The sequence below is a fragment of the Bos grunniens genome, chromosome 2, assembly GCF_055505025.1.
Source record: "Bos grunniens cultivar Pamir isolate PY7600 chromosome 2, Bosgru_T2T1.0, whole genome shotgun sequence".
Taxonomy (NCBI): Eukaryota; Metazoa; Chordata; class Mammalia; order Artiodactyla; family Bovidae; genus Bos; species Bos grunniens.
The window spans coordinates 83,835,253-83,847,632 of NC_141166.1; the positions used below are offsets into that span (position 1 = coordinate 83,835,253).

Sequence of the window (12,380 nt, forward strand, 5' to 3'; positions counted from 1 at the left end):
CTCCTCTATCCAGGGGGATTCTCCAGGCAAGAATACTGGAGTGGGTTGCCATGCCCTCCTCCAGGGGATCTTCCCAACCCTGGAGTCGAACTGGGGTCTCCTGCATTTCAGACAGATTCTTTACCAGCTGAGCTACCAGGAAAGCCCAAAATATGCATACATACCCTGTATGTGTCAATTATATGTAAAGCATATACGTACATAGGTAAGATATTATTACAATTCCTTAAATTTTAGAGTTTCTTTATTTTGCTGTTGAGAACTGTGCTTACCATGTGTTTCTGAGCTTGTCAACTTTCCTTACCAATCATTTCAAATTTGAGGAAGGAAAAAAAAGAGTTTAAACTTTGCGTGTATGTATTAAATTGTTGAACAACAGGATTTAGTGCACAAATTAGAACTCCTCTAGCCCAACTGTCTCATTTTCCAAAAGAGGAAGCTGGGGATGAGGAAGATTAAGTGAATCTCCAAAGTCCTACATGCAATAAAAAGTAGAGACAGGGAAGAAACCAGGCTTTCTGTGTCTTTGAACAATTGATCTCCCACCCAGTCATTAAACTGTGCATGTTTATTAGACCAAAACTTCCTTACTGAATCAACTTTTTCTCCAGGTTCCTATGGTGTACTGGGTCAGTAGGCCTCAGGGACATCTACACAATACTCTAAGTCAGTTCTTTCTCCTTTGAATGATGTAGACATTTCTGTAAAAAAGCAAAACTTATCAACACAATCCTCACAACTCCTACATTCTATTTCTGACACCTTAACCTAAAGTAATTTCACACTACCTCATAAAAACCCTTGAAAACAGAGCATCCAAGGATGATATTTTGCACCTACTGAATTCTCTTTTCCAAAAGAAGCCTCTAAATGTTACATTAAATTGCTATATTTCCAAATTCTATTCTCCAGTCATCCTCTGTGATTTTTTTCAAAAGAAGCAAAAAGAGAAGACAGGGGAAAGGAGAAAGGGAAAAAGGACTGACATGGAAAAGGACTCAAGGTCTTTGCTGATCATCTTGACTTGCCCTTCTGGGCTTAAGAAAAAGCAGCTAACAAGAGTATCTGTGGATAGCTTGGCTCTGACTGTAGCTAGACAAGTATTAGAGAGTATCTCATTTTTGTTCAGTTCAGTTCACTTTCTGTTGGAGCAAAAATGCATCTGGGTGAGGAAAAACTTAACCTGCCAGTGACCTGTAAAGCAAAATCTATTTGTAATAACAGGAAGGTATAGAATGCCCAAATTTCCTACTGCAGTGAAAATAGGAGTAAAGTAGAAGGTAACACACCACCTAAACTCAAAGATTTTGCAATCTAATTGAGGGAGATAAAACATATGTGCATGAAATAACTTAGAGATAAAAATAAAACATGTCAACAACAATGTAATACAATCTGAATGTTTAAATGCCAAGAAAGCAAATAACGAAGTGATCAGAATACAGTTCTTAAAGGCTTCCTCATAGAGACAGGCTTAAATATGGTTTTGGATATGGTGACTGACACACAGAGCAAAACAATTCAAATGCGTGTGGCCATAAAAATAGGCAAGCAGGAATCGACCTCGGTCCCCTGAATTAATGCAATCTGCTTCTGTTATCCTTTTTTTTTCTTTCACTTTTTAATAATTTTACTGGTGGACTATAGTCCATAGGGTCAGACACAACTGAAGCAACTTAGCATTCATGCACACACTTTTTCAGAACAGATTTAGGTTTACAAAAATCTGAATAGAATGTACAGAGAGTTTTCATATACTCTCCACTCCCCTCCCCCCTGCTCCCCAAAACATACACACACAACCACAGAATCTCCCGTCATTAAAATCTTGCATTAGTGTGGTGCATTTGTTTTGATTGATAAGCCAACATCAATACATCATTGTTAGCTAAAGTCCATAGTTTACATTAAGGTTCACTCTTAATGTTGTAAATTACGTGAATTTTGATAAATATTTGGTGACTTGTATGCACCATTATATCATACAGAATAACTCTACTACCTAAGACTCCTCTGTGCTCTGCCCAGTCATCCCTCCCTCTTCCCAAACTCCTGGCAACCACTGATCTTTCACTATCTCTAGATTTTGCCTTTTTCAGAATGTCAGATGCTTAAATCATATAGCCTTTTCAGATGGGCCTCTTTCACTTGGCAGCATACATTTTAAATGGATCTCTTCATGGTTTGATAGTGCACTCCTTTTCATTGCCAAATAATATTCCATCATCTCACAATGTGAATGTCCCACAGTTTGTTTATCTATTCACCCATTGAAGGACATTCATAAGCATTTAAGATTTAAAAACAAAGTTGTTGTTTTTTTTAACCAATTCATTACTCAGGTAGGAAATTGATTCTCAGAACCCATATTCTTTTTACCTTGAGACTTCTTTGTCTAGGGAAGTATGTTGTCATTTTTCTTTAACATGAGAGTAGGTCATCATTTGTCTCCTTAAACTTGTGGGTTTTAAGCCACCTCACCCTTTTGCTTTCAGTCTTCGATAACATGAAAGCAAAGTTTTTTACAACATATAACCAAAAGTTATAAAATTATGAGAATTATGAAATTAAGTTCTGAGTTTTTAAATTGAACATGGTTACTATCAAGCATCTATTGGGGGTCATGTTTTTCCTGTCCGTTAGAACTGTAATTATGGTTTGTCTTCACAATGAATCAGAATATAAATCTAAATTTGACATTATGCCTTTTTCTCTTTTTTTTTTTTTAGCCGGTGTTAATTATATCCAAAGAAACAATTCTATGAGTTTTACAAAAGTGACATCCTAGGCTGTTGACTCTAAATGCAGCCAAATATCACCTGGCACACCTGTGTCTTCCTTTTTGACACCAAATAACATTGATAACCAAATTACTCTAGTAATAATAATTTTCAAGGGCTCCTCCCACCGTGGCATTTGAAGGAAATTGTCAATGAAAGTCATTTCCTTGGCTCCATAAATATGTATACATGTTGATTTTAAGACAGCACACAGGAGACTTTGCCAGAAAAATTTTAAAGTTCAAGCAGAAAAAATAATCCCAGTATCTCTCTATTTGCCGCTTTGTATTTGTTTCCTTAAAATGCACAGCTAAATGCTCTCTACACATAGATATCACTTGGTAGGCAGGGTGTATCTTATTACTGTGTTATTTTCCAGTACATTTGGCGTAGTTAAGGTAAAGTGTATTAACTTTCTCTCAAAATAAAGATGAAAACAGAGCTGTAGCAGTCGTGAATGCTTCAGCCATTGTCAGGAAGTTAAGAACTGACGGGAGGTCCAAATAACCAGCTCTGCCTGTGCATATACCGTCGTTTTCCCCTGGGATAGTCGGTCTAATCCTACAATGTATCTGACTGGCATGAATGTAGAATTACTTTCAATAAAGATTTTATTTCAAGCTTGGATGATTTCCCCCAAAACATCTTGTCACTGAGGCAAAGTATATCATAGAATATCTGATTTTTTTTCCCCTCCAAGTCAGCTTTTGAGGGCGAAAAATACACATTTCAACTCAAGTACTCAACTCAGGTCAATTCTCTGTAAAAATCACATTTTAACATATCTAGGCTGATTAGAGATTTGCTACGTTAAAGAAATCAGGGAGCTGTCAAAGAGAGCTTACTCTAAAGTCTGCAAATGTTAAGAATAAGTAACACATTTGCTCATCTACAGCTTGCACCCCCCACCCCTGCAGTAACCTCCACTTGAAGAGCAGGCAGGACAGATGACTCCACTAGCTAATACCCAGCTTCTAGAATATTTGTCTTTTTGCAAGTAAGGAACATTTAAAGGTCACATCTTCCAATAAGTATGAGATTGTTTCCAGGCTATATGAGAAATATGAATGGCCTGGTCATGATCACTCTAAAACCATCTTCATTTCTCCATTTCTCCTTGTCTCTGTCTTTATCCTTTTCTCTTCTTTCATGATGCCAAATTAAGTCAGCATGTCAAGATAGGGGAACAGTCGGTAGCAGTACACTACTCTATTTTGAGTTCACTGAAATGTTTCATTTTGGGCTTGCTTACATTATTTCAGCCTTGCTGTCACTTTGTTTAATTTATGCTTGGTTCATATACACTTAAAAATATCTTAGGTTACCTATAGCCTCACCCCTTAGTCACTAAAAGCACACAAATCACATGGCTTAGTTCTAATGGGATAGGAGTAATTACTTTAATATTTAATAATCATAGCACATTATATTTATACAATGTTTTAAATTCAAAATCCCTCTTATCTCTATTATTACATTTTATTACTAACATGTAATATTATAATAAAATGTATGCACAAGAATGAAAACTCAGCATGGATAACAGCAGATGAAACTTAGAGGAATGAAAAGGTCCAGATTTGAGTCATCACAGGTGATTACAGACAATAGACGCATGAGTTAGCCTGACGTCCATGTGCACAAGGATGTATGCAGGAACTCGCACAATTTATTTCTCCACCACAGTACAGATTACAAATTCATGTGTATAAAGGCAAAACAAATAGCTTCTATATTTAAGCCAAGTATTATATATATTTAAAGGGGTTTACCTTTCTGCTGCTGCTGCTGCTGCTGCCACTTCAGTTGTGTCCGACTCTATTCGACCCCATAGACGGCAGCCCACCAGGCTTCCGCAACCCTGGGATTCTCAAGGCAATAACACTGGAGTGGGTTGCCATTTCCTTCTCCAGTGCATGAAAGTGAAAAGTGAAAGTGAAGTCACTCAGTCGTGTCCGACTCTTTGCAACCCCATGGACTGCAGCCTACCAGGCTCCTCTGTCCGTGGGATTTTCCAGGCAAGAGTACTGGAGTGGGGTGCCATCGCCTTCTCCGTGCCTTTCTGCAGATATAAACATTTTACCTAAAATACTATGTGATGTTCAGATTTCAGATGGTCAGGAAAAAAAGTGTCATTATCTTTAGCTTCAACCATCCATAGTATAAATCAGATAAAAATTATGTTTTATTCTAGACTTTTCTCATCAGTTTTGTTCAAATCAGGTACATGTTAAAAACTGAGTCAGATAATATGTGGGAAAGAAAGGTACCCTGCATAGTTACAAGCCCTGAACTAGGTCTCAAGAAATAGTATCTCTGTTTAACAATCTCTGCATTCATGTTCTCACCATCTCTGATGTACAAGAAACGTAAGTATTGTACCAAAATCAAAACTAATTTCCCTCTTGAGGCCCTTTTTGCTTGTTTCTTTTCCCCAGAATTCAGATGTTTATGCAGTTGACAAGTATTTATTGAGTACCTAGTATGTGTCGATCTAGATGGGCATTGGAAAGACACAGCTGTGACAGAGAAGAGCTCCCATGGGCATCATTTCTGAGTAAGATGATAGGAAGGCAGGACTATCTCAAACCAGGCATTATTTGAGGCCCATTCTTCTAAATGTTTTAAATTTAGTCAATTCAGAGTGTCTTCTAGACACTTCTAAACATTTTCCTGGGTCATTTCTAGTTCTGGAGGGCTAAGAATGGCCTAAGCATCTGGTGAGGGGCAGGGAGAGCATCCATTTATACAGTATTTCAGTAAATATTGGTTGAGCACCTATGAGCCAAAGACTAATCCCGGTCTAGGAATACAGCACTAAACAGAAACAAAGTCCTGGTCCTTAAGATGTTTACATTCTGTTGGAGAAAGGTAATAAAGCAGATAAGCAGGGTAGAAAGTGTCTGGCTTTTGTCACCTGTCCTGGATGGTCTTCATTTCCTTCTGGTTGTTTGTCTTCATCTCTTCCAATCCCAGGTCTGGTATCGGTCACCAGCAGACCCTGTGAAGGTTATCTTGCTATCTTTGTGTAGATATACCATGCAGTAATTTGTATTTAACTATTCCTGATACATTAAACATGAAGAAATCTGAGGGTTGTTTTTTTTTTAACTTTTTACTTTGCATTGGAATATAGCCGATTAACAAATAATTATGTGATAGTTACAGGCGAATCGCAAAGGGACTCAGCCATAAACACACGTGTATCCATTCTCCCCCAAACTCCCCTCCCATCCAGGCTGTCACATAACACTGAGCAGAGAACTCTGAGATTTTGTTCTAACCCTAGGTCTGCTCCAAGGGGAGAATAGAGGTCTGTCTGATCTCAGAATCCTCAGACTTGCCCACAGCCTGTCCTCAGGAAGAGGGATAGGAAGGGTTCCTGACCGAGCCCCCTTCACAGGACCTTACCAAGTCTCTGCTCTTCTTAACTCTCCTCCCAATCCAGAGAAATCTTTCTCTTGTCTGGCAGCATGGTAACCTGGCTCTTCATCTACCTTCCAGTCTACTGATTAGGCCATCATTCCAATTCTAAGTCCAGGGCACTTGAGCCTTTGAAACCCCAAGGCCCAGTCCCTTGCAATTCAAATACCCTAGTTTACAAAGAAACCAAAGCACTTTCTCTGCTCTTCTGTTGTACCATCCCTCTACTGAGGACAAAATGTTGTTAATGGAATCTTGGAGAAAAGAAAAAGGTATGAGCGAGGGTGGAGAAGAAACCTCAGTTATGATATATTATCCCACGTCATCTTGGACTTTCCCAGAATGTTCATTCTTTCATCATTAATCTGGAAGCCCAAACCAAACCACATTTTAAATATCACTGGATTTACCATCCAGTATGGGAATCTGGAACATCTGTGAATGCCTCCTGATGGAGAACTTGTGTTCTTTTTATGTGTAGAATATTTAATAACCTTGATAGTCTCCTTATTTTTATAGTATACATTTAGAAAAATCTATACCAAATAATAGGGAGAAGGCAATGGCACCCCACTCTAGTACTGTTGCCCGGAAAATCCCATGGATGGAGGAGCCTGGTAGGCTGCAGTCCATGGGGTCGCTAAGAGTCAGACACGACTGAGTGACTTCTTTCACTTTCCACTTTCATGCATTGGAGAAGGAAATGGCAACCCACTCCTGTGTTCTTGCCTGGAGAATCTCAGGGACGGAGAAGCCTGGTAGGCTGCAGTCCATGGGGTCGCACAGAGTCGGACACGACTGAAGTGACCTAGCAGCATACCAAATAATAATAATAACTAAATGACAGAATTATTAGGGATTTTTATTTTCTATTGTAACTTGTCTACGTTCTCTAAATTTTCTGTAATAAATGTGAATCTTTTGAAGCAGACTAGTCTATTTTCACAACTCTAATTCTTCATACAGAAATGAAATTAGTCTGTGGGTCAATTGCAGGAACTGGATTTACTAGAGAAAAATAGACTTTTTCTTCCATATCATGGGGTTTGTTTTTTGTTTTTTGTTTTTTTTCTTTTTTTGCATTCAGTCATCACAGCTGCCCTAACTGTTCTTTTTTCTGAAGCAAAACACCATCAGTCCCTGTCCTCTATCACTGAGCAGCCTGTCACTCAGATGCACACATTCACCTTGGAGCCTCAACTTGTGCAGCCAGAGTCAAGTCACTGTGAAAAATATATAAAATTTATTTTCCCTCAGAAAGTAAAATTAAGTGTGGACAACTGAATACTGACACATGGACTAGAACTGACTTTCTTTCAGCTCTTCTGGAACCTCTTAAACTAGGAGACAATTTTCTAGAAAACTGCGGAAGGTTTGATGTTGATCCCTTAGTGGAATAGGAATAGCGGAAAAGAGGTTGATGAATTCTGACTTTGCACATGGATAGTATATATTCCTTTTAGATTTATCTAAAATCATAAGGCAAATATTTAAGTTCCATATTCCCACTAATGTCTTATAATTAGGTGCCTTACTCTGCTTGGCCTAATTAATGCTGATCCACACACAACCCCCAATGTTCTGTATAAAATGTTACTAGCACATACTAGTGTTTTAACTGCCTTATTGGACAAATTCCAAGTAAAGAATAATAAACAGTGTTATATTTTTTTTCTTTTCTAAAAATACTTCCAACATGTCATATATTTCCTAGCCTTTCTCTCTTGAACCCGGGGCAGTGTCTTCCCAGGATGATGATGTTATCCATGGTTATTGCTAGATCAACAGAGCTCAGGGAATAGGCAAATTAAGACTTCTTTTACTGCTGACATGGTCAAATGTGAATGGCTAAAACCATTTGAAAGCTTAACAGAAAACACCTAAGGGGAATCGTAGCTGAAATTCTCAGTCTGTCTCACCAATAGTGCATTTCCTTCCACAGTGATAAGTGAATATTCTCAGAAGTTGAACACACTGTGTGAATCTGGAGAAAAAGGCAATATGTATTAATTTGATTTTTCTTCCACCTGAAACCCTTTTCATCTCTATAAATATATCCTTGAATATGAACCAGGTGATGAAAAAATCAAAATATGTCACCCAAGACTTTCTGACTCATTTCCCTTCCACATCTACCCCAGGTCTCAGGCCTCATCATTAAGAAACCCCTTGATTTCAAACCCCTTGATTTCTCGACTCTTAGTTATTTGTGGAAAGAAGATCTATCTCCCAGAGTAATAAAGATCTGCATCTTCATCTAAGTGTTGCTGCCACTTAACTATGTGATCTTGATCAAATTATTCAGTGTTTGTCAGGCTCATTTTATCCGTCTGAAAATTTTCTTTTATATCTGAAAAAGAAAAAAAATGGAAATATTCCCAGTGTATATTAAAGTTACAGTTATTTGAACAGTAAAGTGGTAGTGCAGAATATAAGCACAAACCATCCAGAATAGAACATACCAGGTGTTTTTGTCTGTGAGTTGTAGGATATATTATTGGGGCAATCAGCTAGCTATTGAAAAAAAATAGAGATTACCTTCACATTTCATATAGTAAAATACACTGAGATGAATTATAAGATACAAAAATGATACCATTTTTAAAATCTAGAAAAAAATATTGATGACAATTACCTGATTTATTTAAATGGATGAATTTTATAATTAAAAAATAATGAGAGAAATTCCAAAAGAAATAATGCTAGATATGAACACATAAACATATAAATAAACAAAATTAAGGAAAAATATAATTGAGAGAATATAAATACAACAAAAGTAATGAAATATTATGCCATTTAACACAAAAAAAACTCAGAAATCTAATATGTACAAGTATGTTCATTGTAACATGTTTCATTGTCTGTAACAGCGAAAAATTAGAAGCAACATAAAAGTCCATCAGCAAGGGAATGGTTAAATAAATTATTTTCATACTATGAAATGTAACAGCATTTTTCAAAGGATGAGGTATTTTTAAATGTACTGACTTGGAAAGATTCCCATGATATATAGTTAAGGGGGAAAAAGCAAGTTGTACTATAACATATTATGTATTTTTATCTCATTCTGTTTTTTTTTTTTAAGAAAATAGACACTAAAGGGATTGTTGTTGTTCAGTCACTAAGTTGTGTCTGATTCTGTGTGACCCCATGGACTAGCCCACCAGGCTCCTCTGTCCTTGAGATTTCCCAGGCAAAAATACTGGAGTGAGTTGCCATTTCCATCTCCAGGGTATCTTCCCAACTGAGGGATCAAACTTGTCCTGCATTGGTAGGCAGATTCTTTACTCCTGAACCACCAGGGAAGCCCAGGTAGATGGATAGATAAATAGAAAAACATCCAGAGGGAGCACCCACCTGTTAATTATAGTTGTCTTGAAGGAGTTTGACTAGAAAAACAGAAGGTTTGACCTTTTCATCCTATATTCTCCTGATTAGCACACTTTTTAAATACTATATGCTAGTTTTGTTATACAAAATAATTAAATGGATGAAACAAACAAAATTGTATGCTCTTAATAAGAAAAAGGCAGGTGATATGAAAGGTTATTCACAGAAGAGATAATCCATATTGCTGTGCTTTTTAAACTTCTTCCCCATTTCCTAAATTCAAAGAATCCTAACTTTAAACAATGATAGATCATTTTTCACCTATCAAGTTAGCAATTATTTTAAGAAGAATAAAATCAAGTGATAATAATGCTATCAGGACTATGAATTGTCATGTTACATATCCCACATTATCATGGTTTAAGAAAAGAAAACCCTTAACTTAATGATCTAGTGCGAATTCTCAAAGTGTGGTCCCCAGACCAACTGTATCCTCTCAAGGAACTTGTGACTAGTGTAATATTCTCAAGTCCCTCCCCAGAGTTGCTGAACCAGAAATCTGAAGGTAAAGTTCAGTGATTTGTGATACAACCCAGTTTCCAAATTATTCTCATGAATGGTAAAGTTTCAGAACCATTGATCTAATTGCTACATTTCTACTGCTGCGGAGTTTCTCAACAGCAGCAATACTGACATTTGGGGCTGGGTAAATTGTTTGGGGAGACCGTCCTATGCATCGTAGACTGTTTAGCACCATCCTATGCCTCTGACTCACTAGATGCCATAGCAACTCACCTTCTCCACTCCACCCAGTCATGACAACCTTGGATATCTCCAGACACTGCAAATGCCTCATGGGAGATGCGGGGGTAGGGAAGTTGCCCCTATTTGGAAACAACTGCCTAAAGAAATACTCCAAAAATGTGGAGAATGAGTATACAAAAAAAGGGTTTTTAACATATTAATTACATTTATACTAAGAAATCATAGAGTACAAACCATTCTGTCCCATATAAGATAATTAGTAAAAGCTATGGTAAAGAATCTGCCTGCCAGTGCAGGTAGACGTAAGAGACACAGGTTTGATCCCTGGGTCGGGAAGATCTCCTGGAGAAGGGCCCAGCCACCCACTCCAGTATTCTTGCCTGGAGAATCTCATGGACAGAGGAGCCTGGCAGGCTGCAGTCCGTAAGGTAACACAAAGTCGAACATGACTTAAGCGACTTAGCACGCACACACATATATAAGACATAGGGCTTCCCAGGTGGCACTAGCAGTAAAGAACCCACCTTCCAATGCAGGAGATTCTGGAGACACAGGTTTGATCCCTGGGTTAGAAAGATACCTTGGAGAAGGGAATGGCTATCTACTCCAGTATTCTTGTCTGGAGAATCCCACGAACAGAGGAGGCAGGCTACAGTTCATGGGGTCACAAAGAGTCAGACACGACAAAGTAACTAACTCACAATACACATATAAGACATGAGAACTGCTCATGACAGAAGTGAAAAATGTTGGCCACAAAATTATATAGAAAGTATTTTCTTGAATGTGTATATAAATAAATTATTTATACATGTATATTGAATGCTGTCAGCATCATTCTCCTGCTCAAAACCCAAGGATGAACACCTGTTTACTGTTAGAATTAAGTCCTAAGTCCTCCCCACAGCATTCCTACCTTATCTGTCTCACTCCCCAGCCTTCAGCTATACTATCCTCTTCTCTATTCCTAGAACCACCCAACACAACCTCACAACTGGAGCTTTCTACCAACTTTTTCCTGCCTGGAGTTTTCCTTCCTGTGGTGTATGCACATAAGCAGCTCTCTGCCCAAGTGTCCTTTCCTTAGAAAGAACTTCTGAGAAGCTTGTCTGCTATGTGTAGCACTTTACACCTCTCTCTGCCCATCAAAATAATCTGGGGACTCTGTTATCTTTGGCCAGCCAGGCTCTACTCATTCTTAGCAAAGAAGACTCTCTGGGGATGGATTCTAGGCCATTAGGAACTTTTAAGAGGCTCCGAGGGTCAGTAGAAGAACCACCACTTCTCTTAGTCTTTCTTGAAGTACCTCTGTGCCGAAATCACTTTGTGTATTAATTAGTGGATTGTTTCTTGTCTGTTTCCCCAACTAGATTATAAGTTGCATATGGGTAGGAACTTTGTCTATTTTACTCACTGCATCATCCCCAACATCAGGCACCTAGCAGGTACTGAGTAATAGCAGGTCTATTGAATAATAGATTTTAATGAATGAGAAATGATTACCTTGAGTTATTGTTAGAGTTATTGGTGTGTTTTTTTTCTTTATCATACTTTTCTTAACATCTCAAATTCTAATAGAATATATTACTAATCAGAGCAAGAGAAATTACAGTTGAGTTTTAATTCTGCCTTTGAAAAGCATGGTATATTTGAAGCACAGTGATTAGCATGTAATGGATATTTGGCAAATAATAACTACTGTTTGTGTTCCTTTTTGATATTATCTGCTATGTAAGGGCTTTGGCTATGATATCCCATTTTATATATGTTGTTGTCACCTTATAGAATACATATTACAACCAGAAATAAGCCATTTTTAAGTCTACAGGCTAGTCATTTTTTTTTAGTCATTCCTTGTCTCTTATAGTTCTGAGTATTGCTTTAAAGATACATTAGACTCTCCTTGTAATGGCCAATCAATATAAATATGAAACAAGTGAATAATTGAAAATGTTTCAATCTTTTGAAATGAAATCATTGCAAAGAAGGTACTCAATAAATGTAAAGAATAAGGCCATGTTAGCTGTTAATGTGTAACTACCATATAAAGTACCTTTTCCACAATGTACTTTGAAAAAA

At 37.6% G+C, this 12,380-nt stretch overlaps 1 protein-coding gene and 2 long non-coding RNA genes across 5 annotated transcripts in view; 1 reads left to right on the forward strand and 2 right to left on the reverse strand.

Moving 5' to 3' along the window:
* The window catches only part of LOC147378286 (uncharacterized), a 39,534-nt gene extending 34,784 nt beyond the window's left edge, over nt 1-4,750 (reverse strand). Inside the window, exon 1 of the long non-coding RNA XR_015151800.1 lies at nt 4,553-4,750. This is a non-coding gene — a long non-coding RNA (uncharacterized LOC147378286). The remainder of the gene's footprint in view (nt 1-4,552) is intronic.
* The window catches only part of ARHGAP15 (Rho GTPase activating protein 15), a 700,275-nt gene that overhangs the window by 677,765 nt on the left and 10,130 nt on the right, over nt 1-12,380 (forward strand). The window lies entirely within an intron of this gene.
* The window catches only part of LOC147378285 (uncharacterized), a 144,377-nt gene that overhangs the window by 97,328 nt on the left and 34,669 nt on the right, over nt 1-12,380 (reverse strand). The gene's annotated exons all lie outside the window — the stretch shown is intronic.